The sequence below is a fragment of the Cebus imitator genome, unplaced genomic scaffold, assembly GCF_001604975.1.
Source record: "Cebus imitator isolate Cc_AM_T3 unplaced genomic scaffold, Cebus_imitator-1.0 Scaffold422, whole genome shotgun sequence".
Classification (NCBI taxonomy): Eukaryota; Metazoa; Chordata; class Mammalia; order Primates; family Cebidae; genus Cebus; species Cebus imitator.
The window spans coordinates 1,365,157-1,377,163 of NW_016107737.1; the positions used below are offsets into that span (position 1 = coordinate 1,365,157).

The window sequence follows — 12,007 nt, forward strand, 5'->3', positions numbered from 1 at the left end:
AAATAATCAGAATCAACAGACAACAGAAACAAACCCACAAAGCAATTAGTTATTAGACTTATCATACAGGCTGTACAATAACCACATTCACTGTGCTTACAGAAAAGAGACAAACTTGAAGTGTCTTCAAGGTTTAGGAACCCAGAAAAGCTGAGTATCTTTGGAAAGCGAACCTCTATAGGCTTAAATTTTAATCCCAGGTGTACCAGTTGCTAGCTAGAAGGAGCCCCTCATTCCTCATAAATACAATGGAAACACCATTATCTACTCCTAGTGCTGTTAAAAAAGATTAAACAAAATAATAAGGAATGCAGAACCCAAGGTAAAATAAAAACCAGGAAGGCACATGGACAGGGAAACACCAGGTGAAGACACAGCGAGAAGATAGCCTCTGCTGACAAATGCCATATCTCTTTCCAGAAATGTATAGAGACCACTCAGAAATTAAGAGACGCTGTAGACTCAGCAGGGCCAAATGCCTTTTTAGCCCACTGTGTAGTTGAAATCCATCTTCATCCCCAGTGGATCAGGAAAGGTTCTCTCAATTGACAATGTGTGTGGGTTAATGGTGCCCCTACAAAGGATATGTCTGTCTACCCAAAACTTGTGAACGTGACCTTATTTGGAAAAAGTGTCTTTGAGAATGTAATTCAATTAAGGATCTCAAAGCGAGATCACCCTGGAAGATAGTGTGCCCTAAATCCAATGGCAAGTGTCCTTAGAAGATAAGAGAAAGGGCAAAGACACGCAGGAAAGAAGACAATGTGAAGACAGAGGCAGAGATTGGAGTGATACATCTGCAAGCCAAGAGCACAAAGGGTTGCCAGCAGCCACCAGAAGCCAGTATAGAAGCAGGGAATAAATTCACCCTTAGACCCCCCAGAAGGAACCAGTCCTGCTGACACCTTAATTTTAGACTTCTGGCCTCCACAACTGTGAGAGAATAAATTTCTGCTGTTTCAAGCCACCAGGTTTGTGGTAATTTCTTATGGCAGCTACGGGAAACTAATGCACCATGCTCTTTTAGAGTGGTTGCCAACTGGGCTCTGAGTCCCAAGCCACCCACCTGATCTTGCTGGGGGCTTATGAGAACCTCTCTCAAGGCCTGTCAAAGCTGGAGAAAGAAAGCCTTCCGGGGACTCAGCTTGAAGCCAATTTTCTGGCAATTGCACCCACACTCACTTTGAAAATGTTTCTTTGGTTGAAATGCACAAGAGCATTACAATTGGAGGGCATCTCTAGCTGGATAACAGATTTGCAAGAAAACTGGTATGCTGGTTGTTTTCCCTTTTCACTGGAAAAAAAAAATAAAACAACATCAGGAAGATCTAAACATAGAAAATGCATCATAAGCCCCCTGCTCCAACTCCAGCTGAATATCAGAGGCTGGACAACATCTGTGAAAATGCCCAAATAATCCCAGTGCAGGAAGCCCCACCTGCAGATGGGAACTCTTAATAGCAAAAACTGTGACTTTCTGAAAAGAGTCTTTGAAAACCAAAAGCTAATTTTTAAATATTTTATAGGAAAATGTCATTTAACTGAAAAAAAAACTGCACAGATTTCTTAATTATCAGTATTATTTCTACTACTTACATTAGACTTTGGAGGGAAAAGCCTGCAAATAGCAAGTCGTTGAAAGGAATTATATTTTAAAAATCTAAATATTAAAACTGCTCTGAGTCTAGGTACATGTTCTGGGTCATTGTCTATAACTTCTCTATCAATATTATTTTTATAGTATCTTATGCTCCAGTAGAGAAGTTTCTCTTATGGGAACCAAATTTCTTCTCAGTAAGGGAAGTTCTCTTCTATTGTGGAAGCTGCCTTCCTTACCGAGTTCCCTCCCTTTCTTCTACTTTCCTTCCTTTCTTTTGTTTTTCCCCTCTGGGGCTTACTTTCCTCTTCTGCAAAATGGGGTTATAGTACATTTTTCATAGGCATGTGATATTAAATAATGAATAATGCCTAGTAAACACCCAATATAAACTACTTTGTTGTTGCTGTTGTTTTTAATTCTCTCAGAGTCTGGGAGGGCAATGAATGAAATCTGTTTTATCTCTTTCTCCCATCTGGCTTCAAACAGCTTTCAAAGGGTATAGAGTCAGCACAAAATGATTGGTGCGGAGAAGCAGAGAAATCAGGCCATAGAGGGAAAGTTCAGCATCTGGGACAAGGTTTGTGCACTGTGAGAATGGGTCATGTGTGGGTCATGAAAAATCATCAGCAAAAACAAGCAGGTTGGGGTGATTCTGCCAGGAACACTGGATACTGCTGAAGCTCCCCTGCTTTAGAGTGCTGGGAGATGGGGAGGGCATCACTCAAGGTTTGGGGGATCCTGCAACATCTACCCTACATCCATTAAGTAAATATATGTTGTGCTAGGAACTGGGAGTACAATAATGAACAAAAGAAGTGGCCCTTCATTTACAGCTTAGGTGGAAGGCATATTTAAATCAAATGATCACTCTGTGAGTACTGAATTATAGTCTGTGAAAGTAGTGTGAAAAGAAAGAAGTGGGTAACATGAGAAAGATAACATATTAGTTAACATTGACGGAACATTTGGTTACCACTTTAAGGATTTCATGTATGGTTTCATCCATTTGGTCTTTACAACCAACCTATGAGTTAGATAGTTGTTATCAGTGTCCCTATTTTGCAGGTAAGGAAATTGATACACAGAGCAGTTAGGTAACTTTTGCAAAATTCATACATCAAATAAGTAGGAGAGGTGAGATGGAAACTCAGGCAGGGAAACAATAGCAGCTGCAGGACGAGCCACTATGCCATACTGGGTCTTGACAGCACATCAGCGTGGAAGATCTGCCCTAATCAGCAAAAGTGGGAGAATGAGGCTAGTGGAGCAGTTTCCTGGGGTAAACAAGAACTGAATGCCCACGAATGAGTTGAAGTTACCAGCACTAACCACCAGGGCTCTTTCTCAGTCGTAAGCAACAGAAGATGAAGTTGGCTATTGAAAGAAGCATAGGAGGGGTTGGGCTGATGAAATAGGCTCAAATGAAGCTCTCAGGAACAGTGCTCAGAAGCACACCACAGAACTAGCTGGTTAAAAAAACTGCCTCAACTGCTAATGACCCAGTAAGCATGAGCTTCTGTAGTTCATGTGGCTGCCCAAATTCAACTTTCTTGCAATCCTAGCAGCCGCCAACATCTTGGCAACTTCTGTACCAGAAACTAGACCTTACAAGGACTGTCATTCTCAAAAGCTGGATGTCTCTTCTGTCATGCTTACCAGCACAATAGATTCTGCCTTTGTCAAGCTGTTCACTTTTGAATTAAATTTACACATGGATGAGTCTGATTGGTGGGACACATGTCTGTGCCCTTGCTTCAGAGAAACCTGGGGAATCTCATTCTTTACCTTGGCTAGACAAAACTCATAACGCTGGATATGTTTCAAATGTAACCAATGTGTTCAACAAACTCTAGACAGCAGAAAACATGACAGATGTCTACTGCACTAGGCAAAGAACGACAAGAGCAATCCAAGAAAAAAGAACAGCGCATTTGAAAGCTCAGATACGGGAAGGGCTCCCAGCACATGTAAGGAACTTAAGACAGTTCAGCAGGATGAGTTATAAAAAATCATGGGGAGAAAGTCACAAGGTAGTGCCTAAGACATGCAGGTCCCTATAAAGGTTTTTAAAATTTTGATCTTTTTTCCAACAACAACAAATCGAAGGATTTCAAGCAGGGAAGTTGCTTTAGCTAATTTGTATTTTTTTTTTCAGGCTTTTTCTTTTATTTTATTTTACTTTAGGTTCTGGGGTACATGTGCAGTCATGCAGCATTGTTGCATAAGTGCATACATAACCAGGTGGTTTGCTGCCTCTATTCCTCCTTCGTCTATATCCAGCATTTCTCCCCATGTTATGCCTCCCCACCCTCCCCATCCCCTGTGCTAATTTGTATTTTTAAAAGATTACTGTGACCTCTGTGGAAAATAGATTTGAATGCAGCAAGAACGGAATCAAAGAGAGCATTTAGGAGTGATTGCAGTATGTCACAAGGGAGATGACGAGAGCTTGGTCTTGGATGGCCTAAGTGAAGATGGAGAAAACAAGATGGATTCAACAGAGGAGATCTTCAGATAAAAATCAACATGATTTAGCAATTCACTGGCTATCAGTGCAGAAGGAGATAAGAAAGCAAAGTTAGCACAACTTAATGAATGTTGGCAATGTCTGAGTTAGAAAATATTGAACATGGATAAGATTTAGGGGAGTGGCAGGGAAGATAATGAATCAAACTTTGGTTATGATGACTTTACATTGCCTTATTTTGACCTCCAAAGAAAGAGTTGAAAAAGTAATTGGATAGATAGATAAAGAGCTCGAAGTGGAGTCTGAGATGGCAATGGAAGTTTTGGACCATGATGTGGAGATGCCAATTGAAATCATGGTTGGTGAACAGAACTTAGAGAATAAAAAAACAAGACTTTGGTACAAACCTTACAGCATTCCAGCATTTAAAGACAGCCTGGAAAAGGGAGACAAAGAAAGAGGGCCAGAAATAGAACCAGACCTTTAAACTGATAAAATCACAGGAGATGCTTTCTGGGGATGTGGTTTTACAGAAGTCACACAGCCAATACAAGGAGAACTTGAGGATAGAACCAAAGACTGTCTGATTCCAAAGCCCATGATCTTTCCATATGGATAACATTTTGCAAATTTAGAACACGAGGACTGGAAGTGACAAGCAAAAGTCAAAACCACTATGAAAAGAACAATGCTAGACCATGCAGACAGCGTGAAGTGGGTGGAAGTGAAAGAAACACCTGGAACACAAGACCCCTAATAACCAAAATCCTTCTATGACCCTCAGGGTCCTAGATGATGAGGCCCTGCCCTCTACTTTCCATTTGCCAAGCACACTGAGATTCTTTTTCTTCTCAGAAGGTGCTAGCTCCTGACCATCTCATAGCCTTTACACTAGCTTTTCCATCTGCCTAAATCATTCTCCTAAGTCTTCACTTTATGAGTCTTCATTGCCATGAAGGTCTTAGTTTCAATTCAACCCCATAAGAAGTCTTTCCTAACTCTCCAATTTAAAATTTTATTCCCAACCAACCATTCTCTCCCATATCATCATGTATGATTTTCTTTGTGGCCCTTATGATTAAAATAAAATGTTTTCTTCACGTATTTACTTATTTTGTATTGTTTATTTACCCTCAGAAGATCAAAAGGGTCATGAGAAAAAAAGACCATCTTCATCTATTCTTTTTTTTTTTTTTCAGAGGGAGTCTTGCTCTGTCGCCAGGCTGGAGTGCAGTGGCACAATCTCAGCTCACTGCAACCTCCGCCTCCTGGGTTCAAGCAATTCTCCTGCCTCAGCCTCCCGAGTAGCTGGGACTACAGGCGCATGCCACCACACCTAGCTATTTTTTGTATTTTTAGTAGAGACGGGATTCACTATGTTGGCCAGGATGGGCTCGATCTCTTGATCTCGTGATCCACCCGCCTCGGCCTCCCAAAGTGCTGGGATTACAGGCGTGAGCCACTGCGCCCAGCCCATCTATTCTTTTTAATATGCCCCACCCTGAGAACAATAAGTAGCACATAGTTGATGCTAAGTAAACACTTGCTGAAGGAACAAGTGGAAGAGGGAGGGAAAGAGATATGAGAGGAGAAGGAATTAAAGAAGGGAGGGAAATAAATAGGGAGGAAGAAGGAGAAGGAGTAAAGAGGGATCATCTTAACATGACTTTAATAGGACTCTGGTCTCACTATTCCCATCTGGGTGGTGGAATTGCTGCATCTCCAGGCTTAACAACAAAGATTTCAATGGCCATTTATTTCAAGTCTTCATCCAGCATCTTAATATCTGTTGCAGAACTGCTGATAGTCTCTTTCTCCCATACATCCAGCCTCTGCTTCCAGTCCCAACCGGACGACTTCAACTCTCCAACCATTCAGGCCAAATATTCCCCATCACTTCCCACTGTGCTTCTCCTCTGTGACACTGTCTAAAATCTCCTCCACTGTCTCTCTGGCTGCTACCACATTTCCAACTCTGATTCCCAGTGTTTCTCAAGGACTCCCTACTCAGCCCCTGGCTGCACTTCTGGGCAGCCTTCTTGAGTGCTTCCCCTTGATCTGCTAACTTTGAAAGCTTCAGATATTATAGGGTAATAGCACCACACTCTTCTGGGGCACAGCATGAAACTTGAATGGTGTCTCTCTGGTCCTGGGAATGACCTTAGGTTACCACAGCACAGATGTAAGAAAACATTTTCCATCATGTGATTTTATCCCCAGGCCTAAGATACACACTTTGAAATGCTATCATTTTTGTCCATAAGAATATTGATCTACTTGTATATAGAAGTAGCTCATTTCTTCCAACCAAAGACACCTAGGAATATCCCCCAAAGAAAGTAGCAGATACCCTGAAGAGAAAGATCAGAGTCTTACATTTCTGTACTGAAGTAAAAGGTTAAGTTCTAGGTTCTATGACTCTAGAAATGGAAAAGTAGTTATCATGGGTAAATTTTAAAATGACAACACTGAATGTGGGAGCAAAAGAAAAATATGTAGCTTTACTGTAAAACTAATTTAGGGCTTTCAAATTATAATTCATTAAACTGTATCCTGAATGAATGGAATAATCTTAACACTTTCTTCTTCTTACTTGCATTCCTCCATTACATCCACAAATTTTTATTAAGTAATGCTATGGTTTTAATGTGTTCCCCAAAAAGCATTTGTTGGAAACTTGATACCCAATGTCTCAGTATTGGGAGACGGGCCTAATGGGAAGTATTTATATCATTCTCTCTCTCTCTCTCTCTCTCTCTCTCTCTCTCTCTCTCTCTCTCTCTCCCCCCTCCCCCCTTTTCTCTCTCTCTCACTACATGATGGCCTCTGTCATGTTACGAAATAGCAAGAAGGTCCTCAGTCTTGGACTTCCCATCTACCAGAACTGTAAGAAATAAATCTCTACTCTTTATACATTAAGCAGTCTGATGCATTCTGTTATAACAGCAGAAAATGAACTAAAATATGCACCCAGTACTATATACAAGTTATTGTTTCAGGCAGAGTGAGTCCTTATATAGGAGGAAAGAAATCTGATGTAGATTTTTCCTTTAAGGCAAGTAGAATCCAAAGACCACACATAGGTTTTCTTGCTACATACATTCATTCAATATCTTTCACTTTCTTTTCGTAACATACGTAAGACTTACATTATACGTAAGACTTACATAACAAAATTAACTATATGTTCAATGTCTGTCTTCTACTTTAGATTCTAAGTTCCAGGAGGGCAAGAATTCTGGGGATCTTGCATTCTCAAGTCTTAGCACAGTGGCTAGTAAAGGACAGGTGCTTAATGAATATTGTTCAAATGAACAAATGGCTACAAGTATATATAATATTGAATAGAATGTCAGCAATATAAGAGTGGAGAAAAGACAGTGCCGAAATCGGCAAGATATTTTCCTTGGCCAAGATGACAAAATTCAACTTCAAGTTCAACTTTTCCAAATAACCATAAAGAGATATGAGATTTAATCTTCTTCCATTGCGATCAACTCACTGCCCATTTTATATATTAGGAACCAGAACATCTTACTGTGATCACTGGACTTCAAAACCAATCTCTTCAAAACCAATATATATATGCAATAAATGCCGAATAAATTATACTAAATTCACCTTAAAAATACATTCTCAGAGGAGTCAATGCCACTTTGTGATACAAAAGGAGTTCCTGTGTTAGCATCGTTCTCACCGCTACACCACAGAAACACCTCAAGTGCTTATGGACAGCAGTCACGGCAATTAACTGGTGTTGAGAGAGATAGGAAAATGAATGCAGTTGAGAAGAAAGAACAGTGACACCTCTTTAAAATGCTACCGTGTAAGTTTTCATATTGCTGGCACCAGGTTCAAGCCCAGGTGGGCACACCTCACCCAGACTGTCCATCCTGACCTAATGTACAAGTCTCGCTAGTCTGCTTTTTAAGGACAAGGAAGGACACTGCTTGGTGATCTGGCCACAAGCTGTTCAGGGAAGAGACTTTGCTCAGCACATTTCAGCCACTGAGCAGGGCTGGGCTCATTTCAGAGAGCCACATAAAATAAATAATCATGCAAAAGCAGATTCGTTCTGATAGGGCTCTGACAGCTGCTCCAAGAGGTGGGTCCTTGCAAGCCCATCTTTCAACAATGAACTGACCCAAAGATCCAGGAAAGCTCCAGACAGGACCATATGGCCTGGAATAAAAACATATTTCAAACTCTGTTTATTATGCATATCTTTCAAAGGTTCACTACTCTGTGATGAAACATTGCACCTGCAAGGCTTTAATAAGCTTACCAACCAAGTACAATTATAAAATCGCAGGCACCTGAAGAATTTGTCTTCTCTTAGACTTAGCCATGCACTGCCCACCAATGACTGGTCTCATTATTTTTAATTATATGGGTTTGCAGTATTTTGTAAGCTGCGATCAATACTTATTCAGAAAATAAAACTCCTTATAGACCTCAGAATGAGAGCCACGATATATCTCTCCTCCTAAACTTTGGAGACTCCATCTTTGTATGCAAAACCGTCTGGTCTTCCTGAAAAGAAAAAGAAGCAATGCAACTGTGCATCCCTGCAAAGACAGGAGAGCATTTGACATAAATTTAGGCTGGACATCATTCATCAGGAATGTCAGGGGCAGAGGGGATAGGAACAGCTTTCCTTCACAAGTGAGCCCTGTGACTTCACAACTGGTCCAAATATGTGAGAAGCACAGTTTGTTCATTATCACTGCACAAATATCCATTGAACAGTTATTATGTGCCAGACTCCAGGCTAAGGGTGATGATTTAGAGATAAATAGCACATAATTTCTGCCCTCAGGTATAAATGCTCTCATAGGAAAAGCAGATCCAAAAGAACTGGTCTGGAAACACAGAGAAATGTGAGCTATAAACAAACTCGAGGTACAAAGGAGGGGATCCCTTAACCCTTCTGGGAAGTTCATGGACAACTTTCCAACAGAAAAGTGATTTGAATAGAAACTTGAAAAGTAAATTAGGACCTGTCAGCTAGTCATGAAAGAGAAGGTATGAGCCACATCGGGTTGAAACTATGTTTATGTGTCATTTTCACTAACCTCTCCCAAGGCCCTGAGTAGTGTGATACACTTTGATGCCCCAAGTGGTGTTTCCATCTCTGTGTTTAATGAGCTTACTCATGAACAAGACGTGTGTGTCTGTGAGTGCTCATGTGATTAAATGACTATTTTGGAATGGATGATTATTATAGACCTGCTGCACTCCAGTCTCTTCCCAAATGAAGAGTCTACATAAAATTTGAAACTCTTTTATTTATCTACCCCAAAACAGCGTACAGTGTTACCTGTTAGGGTTTTAAGAATGGATTTTATATAACATGGCTTAGCCTAACCATTATAGAGCACAATGATAGAGTGGCTGAGGCTTGCCTGCTGAGATTCTTTCTTCCCTAAAGCCCTTGTTCAACATCAAAAGAGCCTTTGACTTGTGTCATAGAAGGATTATATCATACTTGTACTATAAAATGAAGAATGTAGAACCAATAGCAAGAGGTGAAATGAAGATTTCAACTACAAAATTACGTGGTAGACATGGAGACACATAAAATAAGTAACTGTTACTTCCTAGAGGTACTAATGATGGCATCAATAACATGCAAAGAGATGAGCCTCTTTGACCAAGGGTTATTAATTGGGAAATATATTGAGGAGAAGGAAGGAAGGGAGGGAGGAAGGAAGGAAGGAAGGAAGGAAGGAAGGAAGGAAGGAAGGGATGGAGGAAGGGACAGAGGGAGGGATGGAGGAAGGGACAGAGGGAGGAGGATTAGAAGGGGGCAGGGAGGGAAAGCTTGGAGGCAAGGAAAAACATTTACTTACACAATCAACAATATTTCTAAATTCTTTTTATCTCTAAGCTCTCAACAAATATGTAGTGATGATATTATCTTTCAATGCTTTTCAGATTCAAGGAGAACATCAGAAGACTGCCAAAGATGGTACCTGATACTTCTCTTGTACATAAGAGAAAGAACAGCTTTATGTATTGCAAAACTATGCTATTTACAACAATCCTTAAAGAGTGATGCTGTTAAGTCCATTATTTGGATACAGAAAATGAAGTTCAAAGAAAGTAAGCGTGTTCAAAGTGATTAAGAAAAATGATAGAGAAAGGATTGAAATTCAGATGTCTGCCTCCAAAATCCATGCTCTTTCCAAGACCCTATCTTGCCCTTTTGCTGATTAATCTTCATCAGAGTTCATGCCCCAGTTTAAGATGTAAAGATTCGCCGGTATTTTATTTATTGTACTTACTCTTTGAAAGACTGTTGATCACAGCACTGCAGGTGGCCATGGTAAATGAGGTGACACAGGAACTCTAGACAGGTGCCTTGCACTAAGCATGGGACTGACAGTGATATGCCAACTAGCATCTCTCCTTATTTGACCTCCCTGTCTTTTATATTTCAGTTATTCTTTTCTCGGTTTGAATATTAAGAAGACAAAAATATTCCTAAAAGGAATCAGCAGAAAGGGAAGAAGATTAGAGAATGTGCATGGGAATTAAAGATCTTGTATTTCACTGTGAACTGCAGGGCAGAGGAAACCATCAGACAAAGGGAGAGGAAATAAACAATTTCTTTTTTCTGGGTCATGCCAGGATCCTTTAAGTCTGGCGAGTTCCATCATTTTACCTTATATTTACTTTGCTGTATTTTAGTAAATGCATTCTATTATGAGCTACTTCCGTGGGGTCAAGGGAATCCATAGACCAGCTCTCCCATCAACTTCATTGACCACCTCTAATAGCAACTATCTTGAGTGAAGGATGGAGTAAGTTTACTCCCATTTTGGAGCCAATAAGACAGTAGAAATTCACATTCACTGGGTGTTTACAGGACACCAATAACTGCTTTAAAAGTTTAATATGCAGATTTCATTTAGTCTTTCCAATAATAAGGAAGGCAGGTACTATCCTATAAGGTAGATACTATTTTTATTCCTGTTTTACAAGTTGAGAAAACCTATGCAGAGAGAGTCTGTGTCATTTGCTCAAAGTCATTCATTTAGTAATAAATCTCAAGTACGGTCTCTTTTTGTTGAGTAGAATGAATTAGCAATTTGGACATAGTTCTTGAAAGGCAACGACTTCATCCTATTTTTTTTATTAATTTTAACGTTTATCCTTTCATTCAATCAATGTTGACTGTTTTTTGCGCAACCCACTAGGAATCCAGAAATAAGTAGGTTGAAAATCCTGAAGGTTTCCTCCATAAAGGACAGAAGCATAAAGGAGCAGCTATAGTACCACGTGATCAGATCAAAGCAAATATGGGCTGCAATGGGAACAAAGAGGAGGGACATTGAACCCAGCAAGGGTGCCGAAAGGGACTGTCAGAGAAGGTTTCTTTAGAGTACATGTTAGATGCAAGATGCTAGAGTAATCTTGAAGGGTAAGTAGGAGAGGATGGGAAGGAAAAGACTAGAAAGCACAACAAAGAGACAAGGACATTGTGTTAGCCAGGGTTCCCCAGAAAAATGAAACCAACAGGAAATGTACATGAAGGAGAGAGAGATTTTTAATAAGAAATTCGCTCCTGTGATTATAGAAGCTGAGAAATCACAAGATCTGCAGTCAACAAGCTGCAGACCCAAGGGAGCCGATGGGAAAGGTCTAGCCTGAAGGCAAAGGCAGGAGAAGATGGATGTCACCAACTAAGAGACAGTAAGACGGGAAGAGCAATTTCTTCTCTACCCAGGCTTTTTATTCCACTGGTGCCTTGGACAAATTAGATGAGGTCCACCCACACTAGGGAGGCAGTCTGCTAGACTCAGTCCACAACTCAAATGTTTATCTTGCCCAGAAACACACTCACAGACACACCCAGAATAACGTTTAGCAAAATACCTGGGCATCTCATGGCCCCATCAAGTGGACACATGACGTGAACCATCAAAGATACATTC

The 12,007-nt window shown here is 40.4% G+C and overlaps 1 protein-coding gene across 3 annotated transcripts in view; it reads right to left on the reverse strand.

The window, feature by feature from the left end:
- The window catches only part of LOC108290099 (cytosolic beta-glucosidase), a 127,624-nt gene that overhangs the window by 8,281 nt on the left and 107,336 nt on the right, over positions 1-12,007 (reverse strand). Inside the window, exon 5 of one of the 3 annotated variants that reach the window (XR_001819431.2) lies at positions 10,355-10,553. The exons of 1 other annotated variant lie outside the window; for it this stretch is intronic. The gene's annotated coding sequence lies outside the window, so the exon portion shown is untranslated. Of the gene's footprint in view, positions 1-1,182; positions 1,295-10,354; positions 10,554-12,007 lie in introns of all 3 variants that reach the window. One more of the 3 variants, XR_001819430.2, reaches the window with a different exon arrangement.